General features: G+C 49.1%; 1 long non-coding RNA gene across 1 annotated transcript in view; it reads left to right on the top strand.

Annotated features, from left to right (window-relative positions):
• The window catches only part of LOC141086673 (uncharacterized), a 62,199-nt gene that overhangs the window by 12,230 nt on the left and 32,765 nt on the right, over positions 1-17,204 (top strand). Inside the window, exon 2 of the long non-coding RNA XR_012231632.1 lies at positions 16,252-16,352. This is a non-coding gene — a long non-coding RNA (uncharacterized lncRNA). The remainder of the gene's footprint in view (positions 1-16,251; positions 16,353-17,204) is intronic.

Raw genomic sequence — 17,204 nt, 5'->3', positions numbered from 1 at the left:
ACACGTAACGGCCCTGGCCATGCCTACTGGTCCATGCATCTGTTGTGAGGTGCACTTTCCACTCACTGACTGTTTTAATGCATGGACAATGCGGTCTTTCACATGCCAGTGGAGGGCAGGGATGGCTTTTCGAGAAAAGAAGTGCCGACTGGGTAGGTCATAGCGTGGGACAGCGTAGGCCATGAGGTCGCGGAAAGCTTCGCTTTCAACCAAACGGTAGGGCATCATCTCTAATGAGATTAGTTTGGCAATGTAGGCATTCAAACAAAGTGTACGCGGATGAGAGGATGAGTACTTTCTTGCCCTACTCAGAGTGTCTGGTAGGGTGAACTGGACTGGAGAGCTGCATATGGGGGAAGTAGCGGTGGACCGGATGGAGTGAGAGGGGGTTGGTGATGGTATTGGTGGTGATGGCCTAGATTCAGTGTTGTGTTGCAAAACCATTGTGATTCCCTGAGTGCTTTGGCCTTGCGACAACACGTCCACATTTAGTGCTGGTGATGTGCTTAATGGTGGCGGTGGTCTTACAGTGGGGGAAGCGATGGAGCGTTGCTGGATACCTTCAGTCGGAGCAGGTGCACACGTGCTACCTGAGGTTTTGTAGTCTGTCCACGCTTGCAAGTGCATGTCTAAGCATGCAACTGGTATTCAAACTTCTGAGTTGTTTACCTCGGCTAAAGGTCCTTCCGCACTACTTACAGGTAACCTTTGCCTCATCAGTAGGATTTTGGACAAAGAAGTGCCACACTGCACTCTTCCTTGTCACATCGGCGGGCATGCCCGCCGATGCCCCTGCTGCTGCGGCGCGCGCCGCAGCGTTACCTCTCCAGCGCGCTCCCGTCCGGTCACGCGCCCGCCGTCCACTCGGCCTCACGGCGGCTCCTGGCTCCCGCCTCCTGGTTCGCGCACGCCACCTCCCACGCCCTCTCTCCAGCGGTGGGCGGCGCTGAGGGGCGGGTCCAGGGGACGCACTTCCGGGGGTGTGCTGTATTTCAGGCGTCCTCGCTGTCAGGAGGACGCCTGATGATTGTGTAGATTCTCTGCACCCTCTGGCCTCTACAGTTTTGCTGTAGTTAAACTCTCTCTGCCTGTTTCGCCCTGTCGTCCTCAGGCTCGTGTCTCCCTTCCACCCAGTCTGCCTGGGCGCTGTCTTCCTTCCATCCCCTGTGCCGTCCTCTGTCTCCAGTCCGCCTTGGTCTTCCACGTGCCTTTCTCCCGTAGTATTCCTCCCCTGTGCCACTGGTCCTTTCTCGTTATTCGCACCGTCACCTTCCCAGTCCTTTTGTCCGTGGAGCCGTCCCTCTTGGTTCCGGCTGTCGCGCCTCCGTCCTCTGTGGCCCTGCCCCTAACGATCCCTGTATAGGGGTCGGTCTTCACCTGGAGTGCTCGGCCCAGGGGCTCCGGATCCGTGACCCAGAGGGTCCACTCTCTAACGTAGAGTTCCCCAAAGTATTACAGTATCATCAGGCCATGGACCCCGCCGGTGCCGCGGCTGCCACTCAAAAGGAACTGCTTTTCCTTAGAGAGAACCAGACCCGTATCATGTCGTTCATGAAGTCCATGGACTCCCGGCTCTCCGCTCTTCAAACCGCAGACCCAGCGCACGCACCCCTCTTAGTCAGTCTCCAGCAGGAGCTCGCACAACAGCGCGATGCTCAGTCCCACATTTTGGGGTATATGGCATCCGTGGATGATCGGCTGCTTTCTTTGCAGTCCTCTGCGGCCGCTTCCTCCCAAGCCCGGGACGCCGTCCCTTGTCCTCCCCCCCGTCTCGGTAAACCGCCCAGGTACTGTGGGGACCCAAAATTGTGTAGGGGATTTTTAAATCAGTGCAGATTGCACTTCGATCTGTTACCCCAACAGTACCCCACGGATCGTGCTAAGGTGGCCTTTATCATCTCCCATCTAGAGGGGGAGGCGTTGGCTTGGGTGAACCCCTTATGGGAGAGGGATGACCCGGTGGTGACCAACATTCAGTGTTTTTTGGAGACATTCCGTAAGGTTTTTGATGAACCTGGACGTCATGCTTCCTCTACAGAGGCCCTTTTTAACCTCAGCCAGGGGTCCCTTACGGTAGGGCAATACGCCATCCGTTTCCGGACCTTGTCCTCAGAGCTGGGGTGGAATAATGAAGCACTGGTTGGTGCGTTTTGGAGAGGCCTTTCTAGTAAAATCAAAGACGAGTTGGCCGGGCGTGATCTTCCCACCACCCTGGAAGATCTCATCTCCCTGGCTACCCGTATTGACCTGCGTTTTCAGGAACGCGCCAGAGAGTCAGCCAGGGAGAAGAGGTCCTTTAGATTATACCAAGCTCCCATTCCGCGCTCCGTTGCTCCCCCTAGCAACCCCACCCCTGAGCCTATGCAAGTAGATCGCATCAAGCTGTCTGAACTACGGCGGAAGGAGAGGATGACCAAGGGACTCTGTCTCTATTGTGGAGGGGCCAATCACTTCATACGCACTTGCCCTGAGAGACCGGGAAACGCATCCGCCTAGGCCAGGTAGGAGAGGGCCCCCTAGGTGATTCTACCCCCTCTCTTCCACTTACTGTTTCAGCTCTGCTTATTTCAGGTCGGGGGCGTAGCTCCGTGGAGGCGTATGTGGACTCGGGCGCGGCAGGCAACTTCATCCACCAGGAGGAGGTTGACAGACTCCAGATTCCCGTGGTCATCCTAAGTAACCCTCGAGCAATCACCTCCGTTGATGGCAAACCTCTTCCTGGGCTCATCACCACGGTAACCACTGAAGTAAACCTGCAAATTGGCGCACTTCATTCTGAGAAGATTGCCTTTTATGTCCTGCCTCAATTATCCCACGCTATTCTCTTGGGACTACCTTGGCTTAGGCGGCATGAGCCAGTTGTCGACTGGCGCTCCGGAGAGATCCTGCGCTGGGGGCACGCCTGCCATGTAAACTGTTTACGTACCCTGGTTCGTTCCCATCCTCAGTTTAAGTCTGCAGACCTCCCTGGTCTTCCTGTGCCATACCACGCTTATGCTGATGTTTTCTGCAAGAAAGAGGCAGATTCCCTGCCTCCTCACCGGCCTTATGACTGCCCCATCGACCTGATTCCTGGAGCGGTCCCTCCCAGAGGTAGAACATACCCTCTCTCTCCAGCCGAGACCTCTGCCATGACGGAATATATCCACGAAAATCTGTCCAAGGGGTTTATCCGAAAGTCCTCCTCTCCCGCGGGCGCGGGTTTTTTCTTCGTCCGGAAGAAAGATGGATCACTGCGGCCTTGCATTGATTACCGGGGTCTGAACAAAATCACCATCAAAAATCGTTACCCCCTTCCGTTGATTCCGGAGCTTTTTGACCGACTGAGAGGAGCCCGGATCTTCACGAAGTTAGACCTGCGGGGAGCTTACAATTTGGTCCGGATCCGTGCTGGGGACGAGTGGAAGACGGCCTTCAATACCCGTGACGGGCATTATGAATACCTAGTCATGCCATTTGGCCTTTGCAATGCCCCCGCTGTGTTCCAAGAATTTATCAATGAGGTATTCCGGGATCTACTTTATTCCTGTGTAGTCATCTACCTGGACGACATTCTCGTTTTCTCCCCCGATCTGCCCTCTCATCGCAAGAGTGTACGCTTGGTCTTGCACCGCCTTCGAGAGAACCAACTCTACGCCAAGATCGAGAAATGCCTTTTTGAACAGTCGTCTCTACCCTTCTTGGGATATGTCGTCACCGACTCCGGTCTAAGGATGGATCCCGAAAAACTCAGTGCGGTACTCAAGTGGCCCCGTCCAGTGGGGATTAAGGCCATCCAGCGGTTTCTTGGGTTCGCAAATTATTATCGTCAGTTTGTGCCTCACTTTTCTACGGTTACCAAACCCATCACGGACCTGACCCGCAAGGGAACGAAGCCCAATACCTGGTCCCCTGAAGCGGAAAACGCCTTCCAAACTCTGAAACGTTCCTTTTCGTCAGCACCCATTTTGCATCGGCCTGTGACCAGCAGACCCTTTGTCCTGGAAGTGGATGCCTCCTCCACTGGAGCGGGGGCGGTCCTGTCCCAGCAGGCTTCGTCCGGACGGCTGGTCCCTTGCGGTTTTTTTTCTAAAGTCTTTTCACCGGCGGAGTGCAACTACTCCATTGGAGATCGAGAATTACTGGCCATTAAGATGGCTGAATGGCGGTATTTACTCGAGGGGGCTGTACATCCCTTTACCATCCTCACGGACCACAAGAACCTGGCTTATCTGCAGTCTGCCCAAAGGCTCAATGCCCGGCAAGCCCGGTGGGCCCTGTATTTCTCCCGCTTTGACTTCCAACTTCGCTTCCGACCGGGTAATAGGAACATCAAGGCCGATGCCCTTTCCAGGTCGTTGCAGTCTTCAGAGAGGGATGAAGTCCCATCCTATATTATCGAGCCGACTAAGATGATCACCGTGGCTCCTGTGAATTTTGCTATCCCTCCGCCCGGTAAGACCTTCGTCCCTTCAAGCAGACGTACAGAGGTGTTGGGTTGGGGACATTCCTCCAAAATTGCTGGACACGTTGGGACAAAGAAGACTCTCTTACTGCTGTCCCGGTATTACTGGTGGCCCACGCTTCGCCAGGATGTGATGGACTACGTGGCCTCTTGCACAATCTGTGCCCAGAATAAGGTGGCTAGGACTTTGCCCGCCGGTCTTCTTCACCCGTTGCCAGTTCCTGAGGCTCCCTGGCAGCAGATTGCCATGGATTTCGTGACTGACTTACCCCGCTCAGCCGGATGTACCACCATCTTAGTCGTGGCAGATCGTTTTTCTAAAATGGCCCATTTTATTCCCTTACCGGGACTACCGTCCGCCCCGAAGTTGGCTGAGATCTTCATCCACCAGGTCTTCAGGCTGCATGGTCTTCCTCAGCGGATTCTGTCGGATCGGGGGGTCCAGTTCACCTCCTGCTTCTGGAGGGCACTCTGCCGGCTTATGGGTACATCTCTTGACTTCTCCTCCGCATATCATCCTCAGACCAACGGGCAAGTGGAGCGAATTAATCAGGGGTTAACCACCTTTCTACGTCACTTCACCAACGCTCATCAGGACGACTGGGTTGCGCTCTTACCTTGGGCTGAATTCTCGCACAATAATCATCCTAGTGAATCTACCACTAAGTCACCTTTTTTTGTGGTAACCGGTCAGAACCCAGGTATTCCGTTGCCTTTTTTCACCTCTACAGGAGTACCCGCAGCCGATTCTCTTGCTAAAGAATTCTCGCAGATTTGGAGAGAGACCAGGGACGCGCTCAAAAGTGCCAACGTCCGAATCAAGAAACATGCGGACAAGAGACGGAAGGACGTGCCCCCATACCATCCGGGTGACAAGGTCTGGCTTTCAACTCGACATATCCGTCTGAGAGTTCCCTCTTACAAGCTGAGTCCTCGGTACATTGGGCCTTTTGAAGTGATTGGACGTATTAATGCAGTGGTTTACAAACTGAGGTTGCCTGCTTCGCTCCGGGTGCCCAACGCCTTCCATGTCTCGCTCTTGAAACCCGTAGTCCTGAATCGGTTCCAACCTGTTTCCATCGTCCCTCCCTCACCTGCGATCTCGGACAACGTCTTCGAGGTCAAGGACATCTTGGCTATGAAAAGAGTCCGGGGTAAGACCTTTTTTCTTATCGATTGGGTGGGTTTTGGCCCCGAGGAGAGGTCCTGGGAGCCTCGGGAGAATATCAACGCCCCTCTCATTCTGAAAAAGTTTTTGGCCAATCTCAGTAAGGGAGGACGTAAGGGGAGGGGTACTGTCACATCGGCGGGCATGCCCGCCGATGCCCCTGCTGCTGCGGCGCGCGCCGCAGCGTTACCTCTCCAGCGCGCTCCCGTCCGGTCACGCGCCCGCCGTCCACTCGGCCTCACGGCGGCTCCTGGCTCCCGCCTCCTGGTTCGCGCACGCCACCTCCCACGCCCTCTCTCCAGCGGTGGGCGGCGCTGAGGGGCGGGTCCAGGGGACGCACTTCCGGGGGTGTGCTGTATTTCAGGCGTCCTCGCTGTCAGGAGGACGCCTGATGATTGTGTAGATTCTCTGCACCCTCTGGCCTCTACAGTTTTGCTGTAGTTAAACTCTCTCTGCCTGTTTCGCCCTGTCGTCCTCAGGCTCGTGTCTCCCTTCCACCCAGTCTGCCTGGGCGCTGTCTTCCTTCCATCCCCTGTGCCGTCCTCTGTCTCCAGTCCGCCTTGGTCTTCCACGTGCCTTTCTCCCGTAGTATTCCTCCCCTGTGCCACTGGTCCTTTCTCGTTATTCGCACCGTCACCTTCCCAGTCCTTTTGTCCGTGGAGCCGTCCCTCTTGGTTCCGGCTGTCGCGCCTCCGTCCTCTGTGGCCCTGCCCCTAACGATCCCTGTATAGGGGTCGGTCTTCACCTGGCGTGCTCGGCCCAGGGGCTCCGGATCCGTGACCCAGAGGGTCCACTCTCTAACGTAGAGTTCCCCAAAGTATTACATTCCTACTATGGTATACATTTTCTGGCCTTGCACGCTGTGCTTAGTTGACCGTCTGGCCAAGCTGTCCTGCAACTCTTTTAGTTTTTGGTCCACGTTTTTGGACAGCTACGGGCCGGCCAGATAACCGCTGCTGCGATGTCAATGCCTGCTGCGGATCCTTCTCCTTATCTGAACTATTGCCAGCGCCACCCTCCTCCCCCAATGGATGCCAATCCAGGTCAAGAACTGGGTCATCCATCACCTCCTCTTCAAAGTCATCTGCACCTTCCTCTTTACCTTCCTCTGTATCACAGTGTGAGGTGGTATAGTATGCGGGAAGGGGCACCTGAGTTTCATCAGGGTCAGATTCTGGCTCAATAGACTGCGAGGGCAAAGTAGTGCTCTGGGTCGATGTACCAGCAGAATCATCTAGCAGTGGCTGTGCATCAGTGCACTCCATGTCAGATTCATCTTGGACTGGGGAATTCAGGATTTGACTGGATAACCCAGGCATGGTATGTGAAAAGAGCTCCATAGAGTAATCTGAAGAGTGGGCTGCCGAATCCTTATCTTTTGTTGGGGGTGAAGGACACAAGGAAAGGTGTGTTTTTCCTGACCAGAACCCTGCACTGACGACTCCGTGCTTGCAGGTTTCGACGTTCAGAAGAGGACCTGTTCCTGATGCTCCGGCTTTAAAAATGGCAACTTTACAGGTCTTCTAGGGCCAGAGGATGATGCAGGCTCAACACCTCCTGCCTTAGCTGCTATTGTGCTTTTGCCAGAACCAGCCGATGCACCACCACCACCAGTACCAGCTGTGCCCCCCTGCCCACATCCACGGACTCTTCCACCATACTTCCTCATGTTTGGGAAAATGTACAAAAAATACCAGCAGAGAGATGGTACTGTATAAGGAGAGTCCAGCTGTGTAAGGTGTATTAAAAAATTAAATCTACGTATATATTTTGTTAGTCACAGACGCTCTCACAGTATGAACTGGACCGTAATCCAACAAGCAGATATATACAGAACTGTATCAGAAGTGTACAGCTGTATACGTTTTTTGTGTAACTAACAATCTCCGTATATGTATTTACGGAGTGTCACACACACGCTGACTCTGTATAGATGTGACTGTAATGCGAACGGCAGATATACAATACTGTTTGAGAATCAGACAGGTGTGTGTATTGAAAATTGTCAATCTCTGTCTATTTGTATAGGGACTGACACACGCTGTCTCTGTCTAGTTTTGACCGTGATCAAACAGCAGATATACAAAACTGTTTGAAAAGAGGACAGCCCTCACTCTAAGGTGTAGGTCTGGAAAAACGGAAAAACTCCTCGGCTTTTTTTTCCAGAGTCACACACAGCTTCTATTTGTCCATGATACAAGGCGGTACACGGTAGTGTGTGAGGAGCGTACACGGCTTTACGGTGTCTGTATGGAAAATTGTCAATCTCCGTCTATTTGTATACGGATTGACACACGCTGTCTCTGTCTAGTTTTGACCGTGATTAAACAGCAGATATACGAAACTGTTTGAAAAGCGGACAGCACTCTAAGGTGTAGGTCTGGAAAAACGGACAAACTCCTCGGCTTTTTCTTCCAGAGTCACACCCAGAAAGCTTCTATTTGTCTGTGATACCAGCCGCTGGTACACGGTAGTGTGTGAGGAGCGTACACCGCTATACAGTGTGTGAAAAAACTAACATTCAGTAACTCACCAGGACAAAATAATAAAAGTTGGAGTGCTTTGAAAAAAGCAGTTTGAACAGCAGTGTGCACACAGCAATGCAGGTAGCAGGTAGCCTTAAAAGGCAGCCTAATTACCACCAGCGCTGCTGCACAAAAGCAAAAATCCTCCCCTTTCACTGCACACTAACTGTTAGGCTTCGGATTTCTGCGTTTACTCCACAGGGATCCAGACCCTCACATTCTGCAGTCTCCTGCTGTTTATCTACTGCAGAGGAGATTGCAGAGGACATTGCCTTGCAGCAAATCTCTCCTGAAGCTAAGTCCTTCTGTCCTCCTACTGAGCATGCTCATGGGACGATCTCCCATTGGAGATCGGGAGTCATGTGCTCAGGTCCCGCTCCAGAACTCATTGGTCCATCTCAGAGATCTGGAAGCTTGCGGAAGGTCCCGGCTGCTATAAAAGGCGCGCATGGCTGTTCCACCATGCGCTAGTATAGACTTACTTTCTGCTGTGTGTATGAGGACGGATGTATGATTCTGGTGAATGACTCATTATAAAACCCCTTCTCTCTGATATTACGTATGTGGTTAGGGACTGAGTCAGAATCAGAGCCAGCGCTCCACTGCTGCAACATCCACAGCTGCTAGCGTCCAACATTGCGCTTGCGCCTTAGCTTTGTCGTTTAGCGGCAGTGTCCACGCCGCGCTGCATCACCAGCCCCTTTGCGTTCGCAGTTGTGATGCTCCGCACACGGTAGGTCTAGATGGACGTAGTGCCGCCGTCTTGGGCTACTCCTGTGACCTGATACCGTGTGTGCATTTTTACTGAGTTCTGTGACCTCAACAGGCTCAGTCTTTTGTGTTTGTACTTATTTGGCATCTCTGTGAATTAACTGAGATTGCTCTGCGCACCTGGGTGAAGTTTAACCCTGTGCGCATTTCCGCCATATTGCTCCTGCCACCACTTAGCAGCGGTTATATCACCTACTGCACGGTGGACCCCGAGCGGCGAACGCCCTTTATTATTATTTTTATTTAGTGCGTTCCGCCGTTCCTAACACTAACTGTACAGTGTAAAGCGCTATCAGCAGAAGCAGGTTTTTTTTTCTTCTTTCCTGCCTAAAGCTCTCCCTTATGCAGAATTAGCAGCATCAACCTCTCCTTATGCTAAGATCGGCAGAAGTAAGATGGCGGTTGGCGGTCACAGCCTTTTATACCCACTGTGACGCCACACAAAGCCAGCCAATCACTTCAATGCCCTTCTCTAAGATGGTGGTGGCCGCTGCCCAGGTCATCACGTTGCCCACAGTGTGCGTCCTCCATCATTGGCTGAGAAAAGGCGCTGGAAGCATTATTTTGAAACGCGACTTTGGCACTCTGATCGGCGACCTCATGGTCGACCTCACGCTATGGTCGGGTTTCGATCGGCGAAACCGGACTTTAGCGAAAGACGGCAATTTTTTAATTTGACCGACCCGTTTCGCTCAACTCTAATTATAAGCCAAGAAAAAATAAATAAGCTGCTCACAGTATGGCAAATACTAATGATGCCCGATAGACCCTTCTGACTTATAATAGGGTCCATCAGGTGCCCTCATGGTGGCTGACATTTTACCAGAAAAATAGCAATACCTGCTGCCCTATTTTTCCACCAACTATTTTTGGAGTTTTTAAAGAAGCCCATGGGAAAATTCATTATGTGACATAAAAATGAGAGGTAAAAAAAGCCAACATTTAAATAGTATAAGAAACACTGTGTGAAAAAGGTATAAGGCAGTTTACAGACCACTACTACACCATCATGTCTTAACGTCCATAATATACATTGTAGTAAAACATCCATGTACTTCCACTCATACTTCATGTTCACACCACACAGAAACTGTTCTTATTCTAAATACAACTTGGAAAAGGTCCATCCGGACCAAAACCTCAGGGCCTTGGACGCCTGGATACTATGATCTATGTGGCTGCAGACTTGTGAATCTTCACATTACGCCCACTGCGCACAGTGAGGATTCTCTGGCGTTGGGAGCGGGTGGTCATGTGACAGCAAATAGGAGATTTGCATAGTTCCATCAACATTCCGATTAGACTTGTCCAGCATTGCTCGCTGCACTTGCATTGACAGAGGTCACGCATGTCTAGTTGGGACAAGACTGCATGTATCAAATCTCATACTTGTGGTCACGCGCACACTTCTCCATCACAGAGCACACGATGTTAGTATTAGCAAGTCTGCAGTCACATAGACTGGCTGCATACTTGTAGTTTTAAGACCGGACAACTTCTTTAATAATGCATCTTATATGCGCTGTAGATATCACAAGTGAATCTGCTTGGTCACTAGGCCTATGACTGGGGTTACATGATGATTTTGGGAACCACGATTAAACATCGCTGTTACATTGCAGCATAGCCCAAGTGAATTTGATTGCATTGTGACCTACGAGGTACAGAATTATTCAAGATGCGAAAAATCCAACTGATTCTGACTTTTCGTGACTTAGTTCTTGTGTCTTCTTGGGGGTTGCAATGTGACCCCACTGCCTTCATTACAATGTATGCTAACAAAGATAGGAGGGAAGTATATACCATAAAGATAAGAAAGACTTTTTATCTTGTTAAAACCAACATTTTATTTGGTAAATAATCAAAAATAATGAAACTCATTTGTAATAGTCACAAAACAGAGATACATAAATGCAAAAATAGCAACCAGCAGAGGTCCCTCAGAACAAAATTTTGGGAAAAGAGTACACTGAATTATGTCATAAGTCAATATAAATTTACAGTTAAGTTATATGTATAATCTAAAATAGATGTGCACAGCATGACATAGTTCCCAAAAGATTGTAAATATCTACTGTAGTGAAACCTCCACCAGGGGGAGCTGGTGACGGAAGAGAGGTTACACACTAAGAGTAGCAAACACTGAGCAATAGCACAGGTGTGACAGGTAACGAGAGAGAATGGTCAGACGAACCGAGTCAGAAACTAGCAGGAGCAGACGTACCAGAAGGAGCAGCAATACACGTAGTCAAAATACCAAGCCGAGGGTCAGATAGCCAAAACATGAGCACACTGTCCAGAAACGTGAAGCGAAATATGTGGTCGGGGTACAAGCCAGGAAGTCAAATGCCAGAGAGGAAACGTAGGAGCAGAGACGAATACCAAGAGACGGGGTCAGAGATCAGTCCGGGTCATACACGTGGATACTAGCCATTCATCCACTCAATGCCGACTTTTATTCCCCATTGACTTGCATTGGGGTTGGGTTTCGGACGAAACTCCGACTTTTTTTTGCCCTAGTCGGACCAGTTTCATCCGACTCAAATTTTGTTTCATGAAACCTGATCCGACCAAAGTCGCTCAACTCTGCTGGTGACATCTTCCAATACTCTGTCTTCATCCGCGCTGTAGTCTTCAGAGTCTCAATTACTATTTCCATACACAATTTCAGCCTCTTCATGCCATCACACAATAGATCTTTTCCTCCATGCTGCTATATTTTTTGTCGGATCGCTCATTACGCGCATATGTAAAATACACACAGATTGCATATTGTGCTAGCACAGAATGGTGATAATTATGTGTGCCCACAGCATGGCACGTCAGATCTGTTACACAACAAGCCTGCTTTGTAGCATAAATGGCGCTTTACATTAGACTATTTGTTAAACCCCCACTGAAATGTACAGGATTTTACCCTGACAATGGCTTTTGAGAGAAATCATGTTTTCCTACTTGGATAACCTTTGCATATATGCGCTACACGCAGATATATGATGTCGTGACTAAGTACAGTGCGAACAATAATGAGCTGCTATAGAGATAGAAAACAGAATTATTGCCGTCACTGCCTTAAAGAAGAATTGCTCTGATGAAGAGTCCAGAGTTTGATCACCATATTCCCTGTTATGACTATGGGGAACGTGATACTTTATCTTCTATTGTAAGTCTTGGCTGTTCAATAACCGTTGCTTGGAATTGAGGAAGATTGTAAGAACGCATCAGGTCAGGGTACTGGTGGTGAAACTTCAATACAGAACCAACGAGCTAAGTAGTTAAACTCATTACGAAAGAAAATATTGTCCCTGGATGATGTATTGCATTCTCTAGCGCCAATATATACAAGCCCAATGACCATCAATGACCTGAAACCGTAGTTCTAGTCTTCCTACACCCTTCATCCTGTCCTACTTTTCATCTTGGGCCACGTTCACACGTTCAGTATTTGTAAGCCAAAACCAGGAGTGCGTGAAAAATACAAAAATGGTGACGTGTTTCTATTATACTTTTCCTCTAATTGTTCAATCTCTGATTTTGGCTTACATATACTTATGTAAAATACTGAATGTGTGAACGTTGCCTTAAGGTACTGTCACACTTAGCGAAGCAGCAGCGATCCCGACCAGCGATATGACGCAGTCAGGATCGCTGGTGCATCGCTAAGTGGTCGCTAGTGAGCTGCCACACAGGCAGATCTCACCAGCGACATCTCTGGGGACGGGGGTCGCTACTTAACTGTCAGACGAGGCGATCCTGCGTCCTCCCGCCCGGCTCCACGCTCGTCTCTCCACAGGAAGCACCGCAGGAAGCTGACGACGAGAAACGGTCCAGAACGTTCTCGAGCGATCAGCGATAACCAGCGGGGGAGCCGGTCGTAGGTAAGTATCAGACACAGCGATATCGCTAGCAATATCGCTATAACGTCACAAGTTATAGCGATATTGCTAGCGATATCGCTTAGTGTGACAGGCCCTTTAGGGTCACCATTTATTGAGTTAGGAAATTATGAAAGCAGATCTAATAAAGGGTGACTTGAGTAGGGACCTTTAGCGATGATTTTAGCTTACAGTCCGTGTTATGGGCACAATTTTCACCTCAATCCTGGGTCTCTTATCCTAAACTGAAGGCTTCAAATGAGTCTGAGATTATTAGTTCAGGTCAGGAGACCTATAGTCGCTTGGAGGAAATGAAGTTGCGACATGGGCAGTAAAATACAGCCTCTATACTTTGTGTGAATGCACTCTAAAGTTGTTTAAACACACCCGATTTTTTTGATGAAAAATGCCACTGATGTTTTTTTTTTTTTTTTTTTTAGCCATAAGGCAGAAATTGAGCTAGCAGGCAGGGAAAATGAGAGCCCTTTATATTTCCCATCTGACTTCTACTCAAAAAACTATGAAAGCAACAACAGTTACAGAAGTACTGTATTTTTCCAAACAATGTTGTGTGTGAAACCATCTTAAAAGGAAGTTTTACCAAAGCTCATATCCAAAATTCAAGTAAGAAAATTGTTGGCTCCTGCTTTATTTATTTTTGCGGGGGTCTGAAAATTAAAATGAAGATGATGTGCTGCACATGTGTGCAGGGCCGGTTTTAGGCAAAGTGGGGCCCTAGGTAAAGTGTAAAATGGGGCCCCAAATGCAAACATATAGCACATCACACAGAAGCTTTTCGGTTGTAGTTAGATGCACTGAGTTCAGGCCGCCAAATGAGTGTGATAGACAATATTGTTCAACACTTGTTTCCCGGCCTCTTTACACCGACTGAGGAAGAATGATGGGAACAGAACAATCACTAATAGATCAATCTGTCTCCATACAGTATCATGTTATCAGCTCCACATCTAAAGTTTACACCAGCAATGTGCTGCTGAGAACAATGATTTTTGTTCCAGCATAAACAATCCAATCACTCGATGAATATGCAGCATTTTGCTTGTTTAGTATAATACACACCATAGTCCTCCATATATTATAATGTGCACCATAGTCCTCCATATTGTAAAATGCACACCCCATAGTCCTCCATATATTATAATGTGCACCACAGTCTTCCATATTGTAAAATGCACACCCCATAGTCCTCCATATAATATAATGTGCTCCATATAGTATAATACACTACTCATAGTCCTCCATATATTAAAATACACTGCTCAGTCCTCCACATAGTATATCTCACTCCTCATAGTGCTCCATATAGTATAATGCACCACCATAGTCATCCATGTAGTACAATTCACTTCCCATAGTATAATGCACCCCATAGTTCTTCATATAGTGTAATGTATTCCCCATAGTCCTCGATACAATATAATGCAGCCCACATATAGTATAATGCAGCCACTCCATAGTGCATAATGCAGCCACCCCACAGAGTATAATGTAACCATCCCACAGAGTATAATGTAACCCCGCATAGAATATAATGCAGCCCCCCTCATATAGTATAATGTAGCCCCCTCATAGTGTATGATGCAATCACCCCTCATAGAATATAAATATAATACAGCCCCACATAGAATATAATGTAGCCCCGAATAGAATATAATACAGCCCACCTCCCCATAGAATATAATGTAGCCCTATCAAAGAGTATGATGCAATCCTCCCTCATAAAATCTAATACAGCCCCCCATAGAATATAATGTAGCCCCCTATAGAATATAATGCAGCCCCCATAGTATATAACACATCCTCCCCCATAGAATATAATGTACCCCCATAGTATAAAACACAGCCTCCCCCATAGAATATAATGTATAATGTAACCCCCCATAGTATATAACAGCCTCCCACATAGAATATAATGTACCCCCCGTAGTATATAACACAGGCACATAGTATATAACACAGCCTCCCCATAGAATATAATATACCCCCCATAGTATATAGCGCAGCCCTTATAGTATATAGTGGAGCCCTCATAGTATATAGCGCAGCCGGCATAGTATATAACACAGCCACATAGTATATAGCACAGCCCACATATTATATAGCACAGCCCACATCTCCTCCCCCTCCCCAAGAATGGCCCCACAGTCCAGTACTCACTGTTATAGTAAAAAAAAAAACAGACTCCTCACCTCTCTTCGTGCCCGCGCTGCTTCCGGCTGGCTCCTGTCTCAGCGGCTGCACTGCCTGGCACACAGTGAGTGCGTGATGATTTCATCGCACACCGGCAATGTCAGAGGCAGAGCGGGGAATGATGGGAGAGGGAGTATCAGCTGACGCTCTCTCCTCCATTGTTGCTTTGAACTGTACCAGAAAACGCCGGTATAGTTCAATGCGGAGGCAAGGGGAGTCGGCTGCGAGATGGCGCTGGGGGCAGGCGGGCCCCCCATGCCTCACGGGCCCCATAGCCGCTGTGTGATGTGCCGCTAGCTGGGGGAGCGGGGGCCCTAGGCAGCTGCATGGTCTGCCTGTCCCTAACGCCGGTCCTACATGTGTGGCCACCTTACCATTGCGGACGTGAATCCTATTTCAAGATAGATGCGAGTTCCAGCAGTGAGACCCACCTCTTTAGGACATTTATGGTAAATCCTGTTGATGTGACTTAAATGTTCCAGAAGGGAACACCATAGAGATATGCAAATAATTCACACTACTCTGGCCTATTGTCTAGAGCAGGGGTCCCCAACCGCCGGTCCACGGCCCAGCACCGGGCCGTTGCAGTGCCCTTGCCGGTCCGCGGACACAAGGGGAGCCGGGGGGCGGTGCAGCAGCTGATACTCACCCTGCATCCCGCGGCGGCTTCATCCAGCGGCGGCTTCATCCAGCGCTGAGCGGTCACGTGCTACCGCTCATTTAAGGTCATGAATATGGATGCCACTCATCTCCCATAGGCGTGGCGTCCATATTCATGGACCTTAATGAGCGGTAGCACGTGACCGCTCCGCACAGGAAGAAGCTGAAGCGCCGCGAGATGCAGGGACGTGCAGCAACGGGAAGGAAGTTCAGCGACGTGAGGGTAAGTATGATGGGGAGGATGGGGGAGCCAAGCGGAGCCATAAATATAAGGGAGAGAGAGTGGGAGCGGAGCCATATACACAGGGGAGGGAGAGTGTGAGCGGAGCCATATACACAGGGGAGGGAGAGTGGGAGCGGAGCCATATATACAGGGGAGGGAGAGTGGGAGCAGAGCCATATATACAAGGGAGGGAGAGTGGGAGCGGAGCCATGCATACAGGATGGGACAGGGGAGCCATGCATACAACAGGGGGAGCCACACAGAGCTGGACGGGGGGGACCACACATACATTTTCTGATGATTAGAAAATAATCAGCATGTACAGTACTCCAGTACAATTGTTCTTAAGTGCTCAATGCTCCATTTCCTTGTAGGTTCCAATCATCATTAGCAGTGACAGTCATCAGTAGAAGTAGCCCAGTGCTCCCACTGAAACAGAAACAAGCCAGGTGCTCCCACTCATTCAAAACCTATGGTGAGTTGAGTCACATTAAAAATGTTATAATTAAATGATAAATATGCACTGCTAAACTACAACTGCGTCCATAGCCCCGCCCCCTTATGACCAAAGCCCCACCCCTGTCACACCTCCATCCCCGCCCTGCCGGGCCATGGAAGCATGGTCTTGGTTCAAGCCGGTCCCTGGTGCAAAAAAGGTTGGGGACCACTGGTCTAGAGTAGTGCAGTCTGAGCTTCCTCGGCTGTCACTTGAATGGTGGCACTCTGATCTTCCTAGCGATTGCTAGGCCACCGCTTCAGGCTAAGTCACAAGATGTGACCAGAACATCAGTTTGAGTGCCAACTGAGGAAGTTATCATTGCCCTGTTGCAGCTGCTGTGGAGTATTGAAGTGGACACCGACCCAGGGTAGTGCAAATGGTTTTGATCATCTATAGAACACCCTTTTAAATGTTAGGGTCAAAGATCAGCTAATAAGGTTAGACTGAGCCTATAAAATGTATAAAACAAAGACCAGAAGGTACTAATGGACAGAAAATACCTTTTTTGAAAATTTGATAACGGAGATTTGTGATTAAAGAAGGGATGACCTCATGTTTAGTATCAAAGAATGATTTTTAACAAGACACTTTTCCACCAAATAAAGTATTTTACAATTTTTTTTTCAGGTAATTGAAAATGTCAGCTTCCATAATCCATTCCACCTACAATGAAGTTATCTGAGTCATCATTATCACTAATACATTTCTAATCTTGATGTATCTGCCTAAGATAGAGATTGCAGCCTTGATCATATGTTATAACTAGATCACAATTTCCACCTTCATTGATCGACTTGATGTAGACAATTCTAACCCAATTAATTATCG

The sequence above is a fragment of the Dendrobates tinctorius genome, unplaced genomic scaffold, assembly GCF_039654945.1.
Source record: "Dendrobates tinctorius isolate UK_male_01 unplaced genomic scaffold, ASM3965494v1 ptg000032l, whole genome shotgun sequence".
Taxonomy (NCBI): Eukaryota; Metazoa; Chordata; class Amphibia; order Anura; family Dendrobatidae; genus Dendrobates; species Dendrobates tinctorius.
Note: the sequence above shows the minus strand (reverse complement) of the source record. Positions and strands in the feature narration are given on the sequence as shown.